Source organism: Sander lucioperca, chromosome 24, assembly GCF_008315115.2.
Source record: "Sander lucioperca isolate FBNREF2018 chromosome 24, SLUC_FBN_1.2, whole genome shotgun sequence".
Taxonomy (NCBI): Eukaryota; Metazoa; Chordata; class Actinopteri; order Perciformes; family Percidae; genus Sander; species Sander lucioperca.
Genome location: NC_050196.1, coordinates 2,487,170 through 2,507,042, shown reverse-complemented (window position 1 = coordinate 2,507,042; position 19,873 = coordinate 2,487,170). Strand labels below are relative to the sequence as shown.

The window sequence follows — 19,873 nt, the reverse complement described above, 5'->3', positions numbered from 1 at the left end:
CCGTTTTGTCACTGGACCATACCTTCACAGACTGGATTTCCGGTTTGCTGGACTTAAAAGCTGAGCGATATGTGGGGAGCAGCTGAATAACATTATGGTCAGAGTTATTCAGGGGAGGTCTGGCTCTGGCTGTGTAGGCGTCCTTAATATTGCCATAGCATTAATCGAGTATGTTGTTGTTTCTAGTTTTACACTTAACATATTGATGAAATCCAGGTAAGGTTTTTTCCAGACTGCAGTGGTTAAAATCGCCAAGTATCAGCATGGGGGCATCAGGTTTGTTCTGTAGATGGCGATGAACACAGTCTGTGATTGCCTTAGCTGCTCTGCTGGCATTCCCACTTGGTGGAATGTACACAACACACACAAATATGTTGGTAAATTCTCTTGGCAGATAATGTGGCCGCAGGGTAACACACAGCAGCTCCAGATCTGGGTTACATATTTTGTCTCTCACTGCAATATTACGGCACCAACTGTCTTTAATATACATACACACCCCACCCCCTCGTGTCTTGCCTGAGTTTGCATCTCTGTCTAAACGTAGGTGGGAGAAACCTTCAATTTGAACAAAGTTGTCTGGCACCTCATCACTAAACCACGTTTCTGTGAAAGCCATTAAACCAGACTCACGGTATTCGTGGCATGCTCCAACCTGTTGACGCAGTTCATCCAGTTTGTGTTTTAGGGATCGTGGGTTGCAGAGAAGCATCGGTGGTAGCGGTAGCTTGGTAGCTTCTCGAATGCGCCGTCTGAGGCCGCCTCTCCTACCCCGTTTCCTAGCCTTCCTGCCTCGACGTAGGCCCGGTCCATGATGTTGTTGTAGCTCCCCAGGCACATCGTGGAGCAGATCAGGCGAGGGTAGCACTCCGCTATTCCGCAATCCCAGCAGCACGGACCGACTGTACATTAGAAGGCCACTGCTTCTGGTTGACCCGTCAGCCGAGCTCTGAACGACTTGGCCAAACAGGATTAGCCACACCAGTGCTAGTGGTGCCATTCTCTTCCAAATCACTTCGCGCACACGCAGCACACAGTTCACAGCACAAATGATAAACAGCAAATTTGCACACTGAGTCAGCCGATGCCAGGTATGAGACAGGGACATAACAGACGCCATAACAAACAAACAAACAAACAAAAGGCAGCAAGAGCCCTCCTCCATGTCGCCAGCAGAGCAGCGCCATGCTGTATTCTTCTGTATTCTGATACAGAGAGAGAGAAAAGAAGGGTTAAACATGTGTGGTTGATATAAATACACTCAAAGACAGTTTAGAAGTGTGTCCCGTGGGTTTAATCCTGAGTGGATTGATTCCAATGGTCAAACAGCTTGTAGCCATCATGTTGCCCACTGCTGGAATCAGCTTCTAAGACATGTGCTAACTGGAACTATTTTAAAACTAACATAAGGCTGTTCTCTTTTCCAGAGCTTTTAGTCTTTTTTACAGTCACAAAGTTACACTTTGTTATAAGTAACTTTATGCAATGTCGGTCCTTGCATTGTGTTGTATTTTTTGCCTGTATGGCATTTTTTTCACATCAGGAGAAAATTTACTTTTTCCAGACCTGTTCCAGACCAGGAACAAACTCTCTCCAGATCTGGCAACACAAAGAAGCTAACGTCCACAACGCCCTGACAAAACTAATGTTCCTGATGATAAATATGACTTTTAGCCGAGTAAGTATCTAATGTGAGACATAACGCCCATTTAGGAGACAGGAAGTGAGGAGTGTTTCATGCTGTTGGTAACCCTAACTCCAGTTGACAGATAATCTTTGATAGAGCTACAGTTGTGGTATGAACGTGTGAACATGATCACTGACCAGACTTGTTCTCCTCCAGCATCTCCATCCTGAAACACAAAATTCAAACATCACAAAAAAAAAATCATTCAAAGTCACAAATCCTGCTAAACCAGCAAATAATCTTTTTCATTTCTCCATTTTACTGCATCATTAACACTGTTTGAGTTCAGAGACAGACGTCTGTATCTGCTGATATTCTTTTTAATATTTTAACGTGGAGTTACCTGTTCAGAAGAGTTATCAGTCAGCCAGCGGGAGGGGGTCTGGGTCCCTAGGGTGGTGAGGCATCGCCGGGTGGCCCTGACGTCACGGGTGCCACATCCACCGCTGTCATAGGAGATGCATAAACAAATAAGAAGTCAACACTTAAAGACATGAAACCTGTATCTTTACAGATTTTTCAAATCTCAAATTTCATCTTCAATTCATGGAGATGAACAAAGTAAGTACAACGTTGACCAATAAACATGTGATACTGATGCTTTTGTTGTTCAGCAGTAGTACAGCTACACATGTCACTACACATCAGAATGGGATTGGTGGTTTGGCCATCTTGTTGAACTGGGCATGCTACGGTGGTTACCTGTTCAAAAGGAACGCCAACAAGTTCTTTCAAAATGGTTAAATCTGAAATTCTTTCCCTCTTATTTCAGTTGTAAAAATAATTCCAATCCTATTTCTTCCATTTACTTGGAACATTGTCATATTTAGACATTAACATTTAACACACCACACAACATAAACCCCTCCCAAACCCATCCATACAACCTATTAAAATTAGGGCTGAACGATTTTTGAAAATAATCTAATTTAAATCTAATAAAAAACTTTTTTTCCCAAATATTGCGATTCGATTATTTTTTTTATTATTTTTTATCTCTTTGTCTTCTGTATTATTCAACAAAGAATAATAATATAATAATTTATAGTATGAACACACAATTACACACTAGACAGTTAAATAAGTAAAAATATAGTATATATCCACACACACACACACACACACACGTGTATTTTTTTTACAGTGCACAGAGAGGAGCTGCCTCCAGCCCCTCCCCCTCGTGAAGTTGCGTGCTGCCGTGTGCACTTGTTCAGAGAGGCTATCGTTGCGTTAGCTAGCTGCTGGTGTTCTTGTTCAGAGAGGCTATCGTTACGTTAGCTAGCTGCTGGTGTTCTTGTTCAGAGAGGCTATCGTTGCGTTAGCTAGCTGCTGGTGTTCTTGCCGTGGGATTAACTGTACTAATAAAACTGTTGAAACACCGCGGCCACGCTGCTGTGAAAGCTCCCCAAACGTCATTTATCAGTCTGGTTGTTACCCCTCTCAGTGGCAGCTCCTCCACTCATAGCTTTATAACGGAGCTAGCTAACCGGAGCTAAACACTAATCAGAGCTAATCGTTGCCTACCGAGCCTTGAGTTCTGTGTGCCTGTATCCATTAACTGCATGTATAGACTCAAGCCCAAATAAAACCCTTCATTTTATTAAAGTGCCCATATTATGAAAAAATCACTTTTTCTGGGATTTGGGGTGTTATGTTGTGTCTCTGGTGCTTCCACACACATACAAACTTTGAAAAAAATCCATCCATGGTGTTTAGAGTGAGATACGGTTCCTGAATGTGTCCTGCCTTCAGTCTCTGGGTGAGCTGGTCAAAATCGGCACGGCTTGTGACGTCACAAGCCGAAACGAGCAGGCTAACCGCAACCATTAGCTCGTAGCGTTAGCATGCTAATGCTAGCATGCTACCTCGTTCTCAATAGCAAAGCACTGCTACAACACACACAAGTTCACCATAATCTACAAAAGAACTACTTCCATGTGCGCCCTCATTTAGAAGTCTCCCAGCTAATCCTGCCTTGTAACTGACCGAAGTTGTAGAAACAGCCTTTCTTTTACTGTCTATGGAGCTAGCTAGCTGACATGATCTACATCTGAGCTACTGGGCATGTGCAAGTGTAATCAAAGATAGTACAGAAGAAGAAGAAGAAAAGAGGTCTCACTCTGTAGCTAAAACAGAGACCAGCTGAAAAGAGGATCTGCAGCAGTGAGAGAGAGCACTGCAGTACAACAAAAATATGGTGTTTTTTGAAAATTAAACCATGTAAACCTATTCTGGTACAACCTTAAAATACAATTATGAACCTGAAAGAGCATAATATGGCTGCTTTAAAATGGCTGTAAAAGTTTTAACATATCGTGATATTATCGCGTTTTAACATATCGCGATATTATCGCAAATGCAATTAATCGTTCAGCCCTAATTAAAATCAAATAAGCAGTGGGCTGTCAGGGCCATCAGGGCCTTCTCTGCTGGCCCTGTCAAAATCAAAAATATATTTTTTCATAATTAAATTAACGTGTGTCTAAAAATCAATTACGTTTTCAGTACATTACGATTATATTTCCAGAAAGAATATGGTTATTTTTTCTGAGTAGCTGGATTTTCCATGTCATCTAAACGCATCACAGCTCCGTGGACCAGCCGGACCAGCACTAGTAGCATTGCTAGCCTTTCGATGAAGCTGCCATTTCCCATTTGATTTTAACTTTGACTGCCGTGTGTCATCAGCCAATCAAATTTTGATGCGTAGTGACAGAACGCCCTAGGGGCCCAGCGTTGTGTCGACGCTAGCCCCCGCTGATGTCATCAACGAAGTTTGAACTTTTTAGCGGGTTGTGAGTGAACCAGGAGTGAACTATGGCCGCTGCCTTCACACCTCCTAACGATCCTGTTTCCGATCTCCTTCATGTGCCTTTTTCAAGGCGATCGTTTGGAGAGAAGAAAGAAATAATTTTAAGAGGAAGACCTACACCTAAGCTGGATGGGCTGACCAAGGCTGGCAAAGGTTTTGTGCGGCACTTCACTGAGGGTAACTACGACCGCTATGACTGGCTAACAGCTAGCACCGAGCGGAACAAGCTATTTTGCTGGCCGTGTTTGCTTTTTAATACCAGTGAGGGAACATGGAACACCACAGGTTTTAACAGCCTTAATAGCTTCACCAAGGCAGCTGTCAAACATCAGACATCCGAGCGACACCTCACAACGGTGGTACATTTGAAGACCTTTGGTGAGTCCAGGGTGGATTTGCAACTGGATGAGCAGCGGAGACGAGAGACAAGCCTGCACAATGAGAGAGTGAGAAAAAACCGGGACATACTGAAGCGCCTCGTTGATTGTGTCATCTTTTTGGGACAGCAAGAATTGTCTTTCAGGGGACATGACGAGGGGAAAGGGTCCCTGAATCGAGGTAATTATTTGGAGCTATTATCTCTGCTATCAGAATATGATGCTGACTTGCGACACCACCTTGCCACGGCCACCGTTTTTACGGGAACATCTGGGAAAATTCAAAATGATCTCATAAATGCTGTTGCTGAGGTGCTAAATGATGCCATCAAAAAAAGAGATCAACAACACCAAGTTTGTCGCAGTTATGGTGGATGAGACCACAGATTTCAGCAACACTGCACAGCTGTCATTTGTACTTCGGTACGTTACTGACACCGCTCATGATCTAGCAGCTTCAGTACTTGAAGTGTTGGGCAGCTACGACTGCAAAACAAAGTTAGTGGCACAGTGTTATGACGGAGCCGCTGTAATGGCATCGGGACTTAATGGCGTACAGGCGCGCGTAAAAGAAGAAATCCCTCAGGCTCTGTTTGTGCACTGTTATGCACACACATTAAATCTTGTGATGTCTCAGGGAGCATCAAAAATAAAGGACTGCAAGATTTTTTTTGCGAATCTGGGAGGATTGTCTGCATTTTTCACACGTTCTCCCAAGCCAACAAAACTGCTGGATGAGTTTTGCGAGAGGCGGCTGCCGCGGATCTCTCAGGTGAGATGGAACTTCAACTCCCGGTTGGTGGGCACGGTCCACGACAAAAGAGCTGAGCTGGTCGAGCTTTTCCAGCACATCCTCGATCACGCGGAGGATTTTGACCGTGAAACGGTACATTGTGCATCAGGACACTTGTCACAGTTGAAAAGCTTTGAGTTCTGTTTTTTTCTCTTTGCTTTCATCGGCATTTTTGACTTTGCTGATGTGCTCTTCGGAATCCTGCAAAATAAGAGCTTAGACATGCAGTTCAGTCTGGCCAGAATTGGGGATTTTTGCCAGAGTCTTGAAGGTGAGCGTGGGAAATTTGATGCCATCTATGAGAGGACCGGGGAGGCCGCGGGACAGCCGAGCGCAGCTAGAGGCCGAACAGACCCGCACGCGCACTACAGACAGCTACACACAGCGCTAATCGACAGCATCATCACGCAAATCAGGAATCGATTTGAGGATCAAAAGCGACTACTGTTTGTTGCATTGCTGGACGCACAGCTGTTTACCAAGTTCAAGCAGACATTTCCCGAAACTGAGCTGAGGAGCCTGGATGAGAGCTACGGCGCACACTTTGACCTGGGCAGACTCAGAGCAGAGCTCAAAGTGATGTACAGCATGACAAACTTTCAGGGAAAGAGTCCAAGTGACCTACTGACATTTCTGATGAGCACGGGGCTTGCAGTCAGCATGTCAGGGCAATGGTAGATGGGGCAGACATCTGTTCTAACCTGGCAGGGGGTGGGGCAGGAAGCAGAAGAGTTCAGAGTTCATCACTGGTGAATCACTGGAAGGTACGACACACCTTCAGTAACGGAGTATCCACAGCTTGCTAACACAAGCAGGAGCATCCGCAAGTGTTGACTTGTGAACTGCAAGTGAAGAGGGATCGGTTTTGGAGAGGGCCTCCGTCAACGTTGCTACTAGCTAAACTAGCAAGCTACACGATGCCCCCCCTCAGCTGTACACCTGGCTGCGACTCATGCCTCCTGTTCAGCCAGAAGATAGTGGAACTTGAAGCCAGAATAGCGACTCTCCACCAGATCAAGGTGAATGAACAGTTCCTTGACACCATTATCATTGGAAGTTCCCCTCACACACACACTAATGTCGGATGTCTTGATTCCACTCTGCCCTGCACTACTCTCACCCCACCACGCACTAATACAACCTCTGTCCCTGTCGTCTCACCTCGGCTTCTGCCGAGAACCAAGTCAGCTCTGCTGACCAGCTCCACTCCACACCAGCCTGAGCCATGGCGTATAAGCAAGCACCACAGCAGGCGGTCAGGACAACGCTCAGGCCCAGCCCAACCTATACGACTAGAAAATCGCTACACCATTCTGATGAACGATGAGGAGTTCCCTCTGCTCTGCGGAAACCCTTCTCTGCCACCTCCCCACGGCGCTCATCCTGGCCCATCCACACAGTCGGCGCGCCCCCCTTCAGACCCAACAACTTCCATGCTGGTCATCGGAAGCTCCATGGTCAGGGACCTCTACATTCCCCCTACACCTAGCGGTCCGTCCAAGGTCTACTGCTTCCCTGGTGCCAAGGTCCGTGACATCCAGCACAAACTTCCCAGCATCCTCGCCTGCCACGCTAAGGTCGACAACATCATCGTGCATGTGGGCACAAACGACATCAGAGAGAGACGGTCGACAGCACTTCGAAAAGACTTCACCACTCTCATCACCACCCTGATGGGCACAGGAAAACGGATCGTCATTTCTGGGCCTCTACCTACCTACAGAAAGGGTGCTGAAAGATGGTCCAGACTGTTCTGGCTCCACACCTGGCTGAAACCCCACTGCGCTTCCCTGGGCATTCCCTATGTCGACAACTTCAACTTGTTCTGGGAGAGGCCCAGCCTGCTGAAACATGATGGTCTCCACCCAAACCGACATGGAGCCAGGCTGCTATCTGACAACATAACGACCACACTGAAAGTTAAGTATTGACATTCTGTTGAAAATATCACAGATTCATGCCCCCCAGGTATTGATCCTAATGGCACTTTACAAGTGAATGAATCTGAAAATGTTTTCTGCAGGGTCACATGTAGTACTAGTACTATTCCAGTTATAATCAACAATAGACCATACAAAGTGTTGAATCCCCTAAGTAATAAGAAGTTGACTGCAAACATAGTCAATTTAGCATCCAGTTCACGTCAGCCACAACCTGCCCCAAAAAACGAGACAGTGTCTGTAACTCGACTCAGATCAGTTAAATCACAGGTAACCAAAAGAGGGGCAATACTTAACAACCTAATTGGAATTACAACTACCACTGCAATGATAGGATAGGAAAATTAGATGCGGTCTACTAAATATCAGATCTCTGTCTTCTAAAGCAATACTAGTAAACAAATTGATATCCGATAATCAAATTGATCTATTCTGTCTAACTGAAACCTGGCTGGGCCATGAAGAGTATGTTAGTCTAAATGAAGCCACTCCTCCCACTCATATTAATACTCAAATTCCTAGAGACTCAGGCCGAGGAGGGGGAGTTGCAGCCATATTTGACTCAAACCTGTTAATTAATCCTAAACCTAAACTAAATTATAACTCTTTTGAAAATCTCGTTCTTAATCTTCAGCATCCAACATGGAAAACAGTACAGCCTATTATATTTGTTGTTGTCTACCGAGCACCAGGTCCATATTCTGAATTTTTATCGGAATTCTCAGAGTTTTTATCATGTGTAGTCCTAAAATCAGACAAAGTACTTATTGTAGGTGATTTTAATATCCATGTGGACGTTGACAGCAATAGCCTTAGTACTGCTTTCAACTCACTACTAGATTCAATTGGTTTCAGTCAGAGTGTGCACGAGGCCACGCACTGTTTTAACCACACCCTTGACCTTGTGCTGGCATATGGCATCAAAATTGAAGACGTAATAGTATTCCCGCAAAATCCTTTATTATCAGACCACTTCTTAATAACTTTCGAATTCTTACTACCCGATTATACGAAATCAGATAAAAGCTTCTAAACTAGAAGCCTATCTGACAGTGCTATAGCTAAATTCAAGGAAGATATTCCAACAGCACTAAACTCATTACCGTGCCGTAATATAACAGAGGCTCTTTATGTAAACTTTAGTCCCTCTCAAATTGATAATTTCGTAGACGGTGCTACGGCCTGCCTACAGACTACTTTAGACTCTGTTGCTCCCCTTAAAAAGAAGACGATGAAGCAAAGGAAACTAGCACCTTGGTATAACTCCCAAACTCGTAAATTAAAGCAAATCTCGCGCAAACTTGAAAGTAAATGGCGTTCCACCAAACTGGAAGAATCTCGTTTAGACTGGCAAGACAGTCTGAAAACCTATAGGAAGACCCTAAGAAAGGCCAGATCAGACTATTATTCATCACTAATAGAAGAAAATAATAACAACCCAAGGTTTCTTTTCAGCACTGTAGCCAGGCTGACAGATAGCCACAGCTCTATTGAGCCATCTATTCCTATAGCTCTGAGTAGTGATGACTTCATGAGTTTCTTTAACGATAAAATTATAACAATTAGAGATACTATTCATCACCTCTTGCCCTCAACCTCTAATGGGTCACCTTTAACTGACAGACTGCTAGAAAGAACGACTAGACCTGACATAAACTTAGACTTCTTTTATCCTATAAACCCTCAACAATTAATGCTAAAGGTCTCTTCAGCAAAGCCATCTACCTGTCTCTTGGACCCCATCCCAACGAGGCTACTTAAAGAAGCGTTACCCGTGGTTAACACTTCATTGCTAGATATGATAAACATGTCTTTATTGACAGGTTATGTACCGCAGTCATTTAAAGTAGCTGTGATATAACCTCTACTGAAAAAACCCACCCTCGATCCTGAGGTCTTAGCCAACTATAGACCTATATCTAACCTTCCCTTTCTCTCCAAGATCCTTGAGAAAGTAGTCGCTAATCAGTTATGTGATTTTCTACATAGCAATAGCTTATTTGAGGACTTTCAGTCAGGATTTAGAAAGCATCATAGCACAGAGACGGCACTGGTGAAAATTACTAACGACCTTCTAACTGCTTCAGACAAAGGACTTGTCTCCGTACTTGTCTTATTAGATCTTAGTGCTGCATTCGATACTATTGACCATACCATCCTCTTACAGAGACTGGAACATTTAGTTGGCATTAAAGGAATCGCACTAAACTGGTTTAAGTCCTACTTCTCTGATCGATCGCAATTTGTTAATGTTAACAATAAACCCTCCAATTACGCTAAAATTAACCATGGCGTTCCTCAAGGCTCAGTGCTTGGACCAATTCTATTCTCCTTATATATGCTTCCTCTAGGCAATATTATTAGGAAACACTCAATTAACTTTCACTGTTATGCGGATGACACCCAATTATATCTGTCAATCAAGCCAGACGAAACCAGCCAGCTAGCTAAACTTCAAGCTTGCATTAAAGATATAAAATCATGGATGGCCTACAATTTCCTGATGTTAAACTCAAACAAAACCGAAGTTATTGTGCTGGGCCCAAAACACCTACGAACCTCATTAGCCGAAGATATAATTACTCTGGATGGTATTGCCCTGGCCTCCAGTACTACTGTCAGAAATCTAGGAGTTATTTTTGATCAGGATCTATCCTTTAACGCCCATCTAAAACAAACCTCTAGAACAGCCTTTTTTCACCTTCGTAACATTGCTAAAATTAGGAACATCCTGTCTCAAAACGATGCTGAAAAACTAGTCCATGCATTCGTTACTTCCAGGCTGGACTACTGTAATTCCTTATTATCAGGATGCTCAAATAAGTCCGTTAGGACTCTCCAGCTGATCCAGAATGCTGCAGCGCGTGTTCTGACAAGAACTAAGAAAAGAGATCATATTTCTCCTGTATTAGCTTCTCTCCATTGGATTCCTGTAAAATCCAGGATTGAATTTAAAATCCTTCTTCTGACCTATAAAGCTCTAAATGGTCAAGCTTCTTCATATCTTGAGGACCTCTTAGTACCTTCTTGTCCCACTAGAGCACTACGCTCCCAGAATGCAGAGTTACTTGTGGTTCCTAGAGTCTCTAAAAGTAGAATGGGAGGCAGAGCCTTCAACTATCAGGCTCCTCTCCTGTGGAACCAGCTCCCAATCTGGGTTCGGGGGGCAGACACCGTCGCTACATTTAAGACTAAACTGAAAACTCTCCTCTTTGATAAAGCTTATAGTTAGGGAGTGAGGAGTTGCAGTGAACGCCTAGACCGGCGGGGCAGGGTGTATAGCTTCAGACACAGCACCCCTGCTTTTCTCTGCTTCTCTTTACATTCATCAGATTTACCTATCGTATAATCAATAATATAGTGCCTCTCCTAGTTATGCTATTATAATTCTAGACTGCCGAGGAAGTTCCTTCTTATGACACGCTCTTTTCTTTTGTTTCCTTTTATGCACATCCTGTCTCAGAAGTGCTTGTTACTCACCTAGCTCTGGGGAGTTTACTCCCCGGAGTCCTTATGTTTCTTCTTCGCCCAGAACATCGCCTCGGATTAGGGCGACACCAAGACCTGGGTCTTGGGTGCAGCTGTGGCTATGGACCTGCTACACCCTGCTACGCTCTGCGATTCCCTGCAATGCCCGGCTACGTCCTGCTGCGTCCACCGCGTCCACCCATGCTCTGCTGTGCCACGCTACATCCTGTACCGTCATAACCCCAACCGTCAGACACCGCCCACCAAGAGTCTGGGTCTGCCGAGGTTTCTTCCTAAAAGGGAGTTTTTCCTCGCCACTGTCGCAATAGCCACTGCTAATGCTTGCTCTCGGGGGAACTATTGGAATTGCTGGGGCTTTATAGAGTGTGGTCTAGACCTACTCTATCTGTAAAGTGTCTCGAGATAACTCTTGTTATGATTTGATACTATAAATAAAATTGAATTGAATTAACATATTAAGAATAAAAACAGAGTTGACGGTGAGAAGTAGGCCTGCACGATTCGGGGGAAAATATGAATCAGGATTTATTATCTTAGAATTGATATCACAATTCTCTGACATGATCTGACACTAGTAAATCTTAATGTGTAAAGTAACTACTTTACACATTAAGATTTCTGCACACAACGCACATGTAGTTTATAAAATCTGATGTTTTCGGCAGCAGCAGATCTCCCAGCTGCCAGGAATGATCTCCCCCTTCACTTTGCTGTAATCTTAACTAGTCGTGTTGGTGCTTAACCCACCTTTTTCGGGGTAATTTAGCTAACTGTAAAGACAGCTAAATGCGAAGGGGGGAGAAATTCGGCAGGGAAGAGATTTTCGGCACGAACACTGGTAGCGCTAACGGAGCCAACTTAAGCTTTAATTTTCCCCATAACTGCTGGGAATTAGGATCTGGGAAGCCACAGTTTTTCAACTTCAGCTGTGTGCGAGATATGTTTTTTAGATCTCGTCTGCTCGTTGTTAATCTTTTCACAGTCAGTCTTTTTGTAGGCGCTTTTAAATGCATTTATAAAATAAAGGATTAACATTAAGACGATGGCAGACCTCATTATTTGCGCCAGCAAGCGTTGGAAATGGTTTCAAATTTCCCCCAGTGACAATTTTTTGTGATCATATACATTTTGTTGAAAAAACTGTGGCTTCTCAGATCCTAATTCCCCCTACACCATCTCACCTGGGATTCCCTTTCTAACCTCTGATTAGCACACATACACACAGGTGTGCAGGTGACCTAGCAAACAGACCATTCACACAAACCTACCACACAAAATACACACACACGCAGCACATGTCCAAACGGGCTACAACAGTCCTATCACATCTCACCCTATCCCAGTAAGCAATGTTGGTCGCCATAGATATATACATGGTTGGTCGCCCTGCTGCTCTCAGTTGATTCAGTTCTTTATTTTGGCTGCCAATTATCCGCTTAACATTTTACACATTTACTCGTCCGGCTCAAACACTCAGATTGTTCTCCTTCCTGTAGTTGCTCTGTTGGTAATCCCGCAGCTGTTAACACGCCTTTAGCTTTGTTAGCTGCTTTAGCTTAGCAGTGAGCAAGCCGTGCACCTGTTTGTTGACTACGTGTAACACATTAAACACACACCACCATTGATTAGACTATTATATTTTGTATAACAAGTTCACTGTAATGTGATGTTTTAAATAGGAAAGTGAGGCCTTATTTTATGTGGTAATTTACACGATGCTGAAGTTGGCTTCCAGTTCGGCAGTTTTTAATCCTACATTTTCAGTAACTTTAGCCAAATGTAAAAAAAATGTTTTTACTTATTTTCCTATGTTACTTACCTGCTGTAGTCAGAAAAGTTTGTTGACAGAATATCCAAAATCCTCCGTGTTGACCAAAGATGATATAATTACCACAAGATGATTCACCTCGCCGCGGCCGCCATTTTGGGGCGGACATCCTGCGCCTCTTAAAACATGAATGTCTATTGAGGCAGGAGTTTAAAATCAGAGGGTTTATCAAATTGCCTAGACTCATGTTTTTCTATTAAATAAAGAAACACTGCTTCCAATGCCGAAACCAAGACGACACTGTACGTCTCTTTATTCAACCACAGTACAGTCAAGCACCAGTCAATACTATACTTTATCCACTTCCGTTTTTCCCGTCACAATAAAAGCTGTTTACTGTAACTTCCTCTTAACCTTCAACTGAAAGTTAACACAATAAAACCTCTCCTTCCAACCTATTTTTTTAACCGGTTTGCTTTGCTACATAGCTCACCATGGGCTGTTAAAATAAATAATTTAACTGGTGAGGGAGCTTAACAGTGAAGTGTTTCATAAAGTAAACATTGGTCATACAGACTTGATCTAACCTCAATAACTACGGCATACGTTTGTCTGTATTATGCAGACACACGTAGATTACATATTACATTACTAGGTGCAGATCAAAAACCACTATACCTAGCTGCTTGTCAAATCGGTACTACATTATCTCAGAGGTTACAGATTCTTTAAAACAGTTTCACAAATCAAGTTTATTTCTGTTTGAGAAATGCAATTAAGGTCGACATCTCCCGTTCACAAAGATCGTGTCTAGATTTAATGATTAATCAATAATGAAAATAATCAGCATGTAACTTCAGGTGCAGACTGATGTGATTAAAGTTGCTTTATGCTTCCATCTTGTGGTCTCATCTGATATTACATCTTCATTACATAAACTACCTTGAAATTTAGCAGGGACCATAACTAAATAAATACATGCATAAATGTATGTGTTGTATAATTAAATGTCTACATTTGTATATATTGATTTACATTTTTTTTTACTTTATACTTTTATGTATCCATAGCAGGGAATTAAGTACATCTGTCATCTTCAGTCATCAAAAGTCAGGGGGCGGGTTAAAGCTTCTGATTGGTGAATGAGCATGTTAGAGTCCCAGCAGGCTCAACTAGTCGCTCAAGCTCTTTGTTTGCGCTGTAATGAATCCAGCAAATAGAGATTAGGCAGAAAGAAGGCATACGATTCAGTATACAGTATGTAAAACATGTTTTTTTATTTCATTTATTTCTGTCAATAATGGCTGATATTCTCTCAGCTAAGTCTTCCATCACACGTAAAAATGCATTTGAATTGACAGTTGTGTACGTTTGGTCTGCTACAGCAAACATTTCTACAATGTCACAAGCAAGATTTCATTCAGATCTGCAATGGGTACAGGCGCTGCCATCTTTTTTCTTCTACTTTTTTCTCTTAATTTCCTTATTTGATTGGCGCTTGCAACCAGGGCTGTATTTGGCAATGCCTACTACATACTACCAATGAATGCATATGCTGTAGTGGTACCTACTGTGTTCATCACTAGTATGCAGTATGAAATGGTTAAATGGATTTATTCTGCAGTATTCATGTTGTCATTCAGGTCTGGGTCAGTCGCTGGTCCTCCGCTGGTTCTTCGTCCGTCTATGTTCCTGGATGTGCTTCTTCTATGGGAAGTATACATTCAAATATAAATACATTTGCTTGCGATGAGTGGCTGTCTTTTGTCTCTGTGTAACAGCTGTTTGTCTCTCTATTTGTCTCTCTGTTTGTCTCTGTCTCTGTTTGTCTCTGCACTGCTATTAATCATATCATTTACTGTTTCTATATTGCCAGTGTTCATTATATCACTGTTTTTATATATTGCTATATTTTCTCTCTGTCTCTCTCCCTCTCTTGAATTGCCATCAGTTTGAATCCTGTATGATGGAAGATTTCTTTAGTGGTTGATGTTGTCCTTTAGGGTTGTGATTATGGGCTGTAGCGTGTCTGTTTGAATCCTGTATGATGGGAGATCTCTACAGTGGTTGGCGTTGTACTTCAAAGTTGTGATTACAGGCTGCTGCATGCTGGTTTGAATCTTGTGTTGGCTTTCGAGGTTGTGTTTTTGTGCTGCAGCCTGTACTGTATGTGTTGGCCTTTTGGGTTTTGTCACACTCTTCTGTATTTCTTTCTTTATCTCTCTCCCACTCTTGTTGGGTCTCGATCTGTATTTACAAAGTGTCCATGTTACTAACTTCACTTCTTCTGATCAAACAAACCTTAATATTGACGGTTCAATTGTATGAAATAATAGATAACAATATTCACTTTTTCTTAAGCTGCTTGACAGATGCTGATCTCCTTCGGGTCTTCCAGACCAGTTTTTGGATGGTAGCTGCTACACAGATGCCAGTGAGGTACTGCACTAAATTTATCTGAATTTGACAGATTATAACAAATGTATAATCAAACTTTTGCTCTTATTATACTGTCAATTTAACTGGTAATACAGCTTATGTTTTCTTCGTTCAGCAGAGATCACTGCGTTGCTTTGTGACAAGCAAAGCAGACACTGCTGCAGACTCGAGAAAGGCAACCGGGCTGTATTCAGCAATGTCTACTACATACTACCAATGAATGCATATGCTGTAGTGTGTTCATCACTAGTATGCAGTATGAAACGGTTAAATGGATTTATTCTGCAGTATTCATGTTGTCATTCAGGTCTGGGTCAGTTGCTGAACCCCCCCACTGGTTTCCCTGCTGGTTCTTCCGTCCGTCCACAGCCTTCCTGGCTGTGCTTTTTAAATTGGAAGTATACATTTAAATATAAATACATTTGCTTGCGATGAGTGGTTCTCTTGTCTCTATGTCAACAAATGACTCATAATACCGCGCAATTTAGATATGGTTACTTTAAGAAGACTCATTTCAACCAGCTTGAATTTGAAGTTTCAAGTCAGAACCGAAACTCTCCAAATAACCCCTATAGTACCACAAGTTTTAGAACCGCCCACCACGGACAAACATGTTTTCATGCTAATTGAATGTGTTTGTAGCTTGATTAGCTTACAACGCTAGTATTCGGGGCACAGGGAAAGTAAAAGTAAATCGCTATTTTGTACCACTAAAAAGGCTCAAAATATCACCAAACTTCCACGGTAGCATAATGAGGGTCCCTACATGTTAACAGAAGCATTGAGAACTTTGTCATATCATAATACTCATATCTAAGCAAACTCATCGAAGCAGAAGCGCATATCCAAATGTCAGTCTCCTCGCTAGGTCTACACAATGTTGTGATGTAAACCACGTAACTTCATCCGTCTTGGCTGTTGCATTGCGATAACAAATACATTTGAGTAAAGTAATCAACAGCTATCTGCCCGTGTTAAGTAGGGAGGGATGGTTAGGCAACGAAATGTAATGCATGCCCCTACGTTTTTTCTTCTTCTAATAGTTATCATGAAACGAAGAATGGACATAGCGTCCTTTTTAGCCCCAGTAAACAAAAAAGTGAGAAAAACAAATCAAGGTGTTGAGGAGCAGGAAGAGGGAGAGCCAGAGGAGTCGGAGGAGGTTGGAGAGAGGGCATGTGATGAAGTTAAGGGCTCTGACACAGAGAGGGTAATTCCAGAGGGTGAGGAAGATGAAGAAGAGGGTGATGAGGAAGAAAACGTACAAGGATAGAGAGAGGAACAGCCAGAGGGGCAGCAAGTGCTGCACCATCAGGTTTGAGATGAAGAAGGTTCTTAGTATTTGCAAAGCAGTGCAATAAAATGGTGCTGAAACAGAGGAGTGTTTTTCTTTTAGTCTTTATATTTTTTACCTCCGCGTCATATGTGCACCCAAAATGGCTGTCTCTCCAAAGAGAAATGTATGGCAGAACAAGAGAGCTGCAACGTTTAAGCGACACACGTTGGGCATGCCGATTTCTAGCCCTACGTAATATTACGGCCACTCTACCTGCCCTTAAACGACTACCGCGAGAGATTGCTCCAGAACGTCATGGTGAAAAAACTGCTTCTGGCTCAAATTTGACCTAGAATTTGTTGTGTATCTTGTTACTCTGTGTAAGTTGTTTGGGGAGACAAAGCTACTGTCTGACATGTTACAGTCACAAACTGTTGATCCGTCAAGAGCTGTTGACTTAGTAAATACTTTAGTCCTGACATTGAAAGACCACAGGCAGGAGTCTTTCTTTGATAAGTTGTGGGATGAAGCATTGAATATTTGTGAGCGGTGTGATTCTGCGACGTCAGTGGCAAAACGTCGGAATATGCTGAGCTCTAGACTCAGTGGCTACTGCACACTAAACACTGTTGGTCAGAGGGAGGTAGAACGTGACAAACGTCATTTTTCTATCCTGTAATTGACCGCATGCTCAATGAGTTCAACAGATGTTTCTCCAATACCAACTGTGAGCTCATGAGAAGCATACTGTCTCTCAGCCCCCAGAGCGATGCCTTTTTAAAGGAGGGCAATGTTTTTTCATTTGGCCATTTGTATAATACAGGCATTGATGATTTAGGGCACGAGCTCCATCAATTTAAGAGAGTTTTGGACAGAAAAATACAGTGGTGAAGTTAAAAAGCCATGCAGTAAGTTGAGCTGTTTTGTTTTAGTGAGCCATACAGTGAAGTTTTCTTTGAGCTCTTTAGATTGCTGTAACCCTTCCTGTCAGCTCAGCCTCTTGCGAATGCAGTTTCTCCCCACTGAAACTGATAAAAACCTTCCTCCATTTCTGCAGCTGCAGTTGTGAGTGATTATTTGCAGACTTATTTGTTTCTTGTCTATCATTATTACATTAGATTCTGCTGGTGGTCCTTTGCTCCCATGTCACCCGCTACAATCTTGGTACGTAGTTGGATGTATATATGTATGTATATACTGAAATGAATGCTGAAAACACACACCTGCACAGAAGAATTTTTGGATGTGCGAGTCGTTTCTTCAAAAATGTTATTATTATTATTATTATTATTATTATTATTATGAAACACACATACAGAAGGATCTAATTTAATCTTGTATCTGTTCTCTCCATCCACCTCCAGTCCCCTCCCCAGGCCAGCTGCAGAACCATGTCCAGAGCGTCGGGAACTTCTCCACGTTGTCACGGCAGCCGCTGAAGGCCACCGCCTATGTCAGCCCCACCATCAAGGCCCTGCCCCGCCTCCTTTGTTGGCACCCCAAGCTCCACCCCCCGCAGCGAGCATGGAGGTAAACCCTTTATTTTATTACTAGTAGAGCTGCAGTGATTAATCGATTAGTTGTCAACTATCAAATTAATCGCCAACTATTTTGATTATCGATTAATCGGTTTAAGCATAGGCGTAATTTACAGGGGGGGTTACAAACCGCCGCCCCCCCCACCCCCAAAATATCTAATAATATTTTCCTTTACTTTACATAATTAAGGACATATGCACCATAAATTGATGCAGAAAAGGCACATATTGTTGCAGAAACATTCACCACAATCTAGGGTATGAAGTGATTGATATGCCAAAAATTTCCCCCAGTTTTGAACCCAAAGTTAGGCCCTTGGATCATTTTCTATGAAAAAAAGGTAATAGTTCTCTGATTCCGGCTTGTTGAATGTGAAAGTTTTCTGGTTTCTTCTCTCTTCTGTGAAAGTAAACTGAATATCTTTTAGCTGTGGACAAAACAAGACATTTGAGGACGTCATTTTTCACTATTTTACCTATCTATTACCAAACAACTAATGGAGCAAATAATGGACAGATTAATGGAAAATAATAATCGTTAGTTTCAGCCTTAATTGCTAGGTTAGAAAAGGTTTGTGTTCTCTTATAAAGGTTGTCAGATATGCCTAATTGACCGTTCCTTTATTATTTTCTGCAGTTTACTGACACCTCCAAAGAGCCTGCCACCCTCACTGCCCTTCGTGACAGCAGCCGGAGGGACGGCTGCTACTGATCCCGCTGGCTCGGGTAACTCACCACACCTCAACGTAAAGCTTTTCCTTGGGGACGTTTGAATGGGTTTGACCAAAAAGTAACTGTAACCTTAAATCTGCTCAAGTCCTGCATAGAAGAGTTCTCCAAAAGGGAATCGATCTCTCGTGTCATCCATTGAATTCTATGCAGAATTTCTTCGGGGAAGGCGGGACGTCTTTTTTTCTGGATTTGAGTGTATGCAGATCAGGTGTAATTTTAGCGACTGCTTGACGCTTCTGAGTTTGGTCCGTGCCAAGGGGGAGTTGTTCCCCGTTGCTCTTGTGCAATAAACCACTGGCTGTAGGGTACCAGTAGTACTAACCTACTAAAGAGGCCTGCCACTTTTTTTATAAATAAAGAGCCTCACAATACTGTACGTATTTATATATTTATTTTAAATACCTTTTTTTTTTTAACTAATCAGGTGTTTTCCCTCTGGCAACAAGTGCCAAAGATGCTGCTAAAACGAATCCGTCCCTGTTGGTTTGGGCACATTTGGTCTCATTTTTACAAGGTCTACTGTATGTATCTGTGTACAAAGCTTACTATTAAATGGCTATTTATATAAATATATATTGATGCAATATTATTGAATTTTAAATGTGACCAAAAGGAAAAAGTGTGAATGCGTTTACAAAATTGTCTCACCATGGTGTCACTAAACTGTGCATATTAACACTTTGAAATAGTTTAACGCCCTATAAGGGATCTGTTCTTGTTGCACTTTGTATAAATCTCTGAACTTACTGATGTTCTTATCTTCTGTTTACTAATGTTTGCACTTCCTTTTACATTTCATCTTCTGGATTTATTTTTTTTTTTTTTGTGGGGAAGATTTCAGTTATACACGGCATAATGTAGCACTGTTTCTTTGTAATATTTGGCTTGTGTTTTTAAATGGCCGTCGCTACGGCACATTTCACAAAATCCTGCCCCTTTTGTTACTGTGATGAGCTGAATGAGTGAAACATTTTAATAAAACCTACTGAATCAAATATGACTTTTTCCCTCAGTACTTTATG

General features: G+C 42.4%; 2 long non-coding RNA genes across 2 annotated transcripts in view; one reads left to right on the top strand and one right to left on the bottom strand.

Moving 5' to 3' along the window:
• The window catches only part of LOC116048634, a 22,359-nt gene extending 2,935 nt beyond the window's left edge, over window positions 1-19,424 (top strand). Inside the window, exons 2-5 of the long non-coding RNA XR_004104703.2 lie at window positions 14,510-15,305; window positions 17,700-17,745; window positions 17,946-18,111; window positions 18,757-19,424. This is a non-coding gene — a long non-coding RNA (uncharacterized LOC116048634). The remainder of the gene's footprint in view (window positions 1-14,509; window positions 15,306-17,699; window positions 17,746-17,945; window positions 18,112-18,756) is intronic.
• Window positions 1-19,873, bottom strand: part of LOC118494495 — a 45,196-nt gene that overhangs the window by 19,940 nt on the left and 5,383 nt on the right. The window lies entirely within an intron of this gene.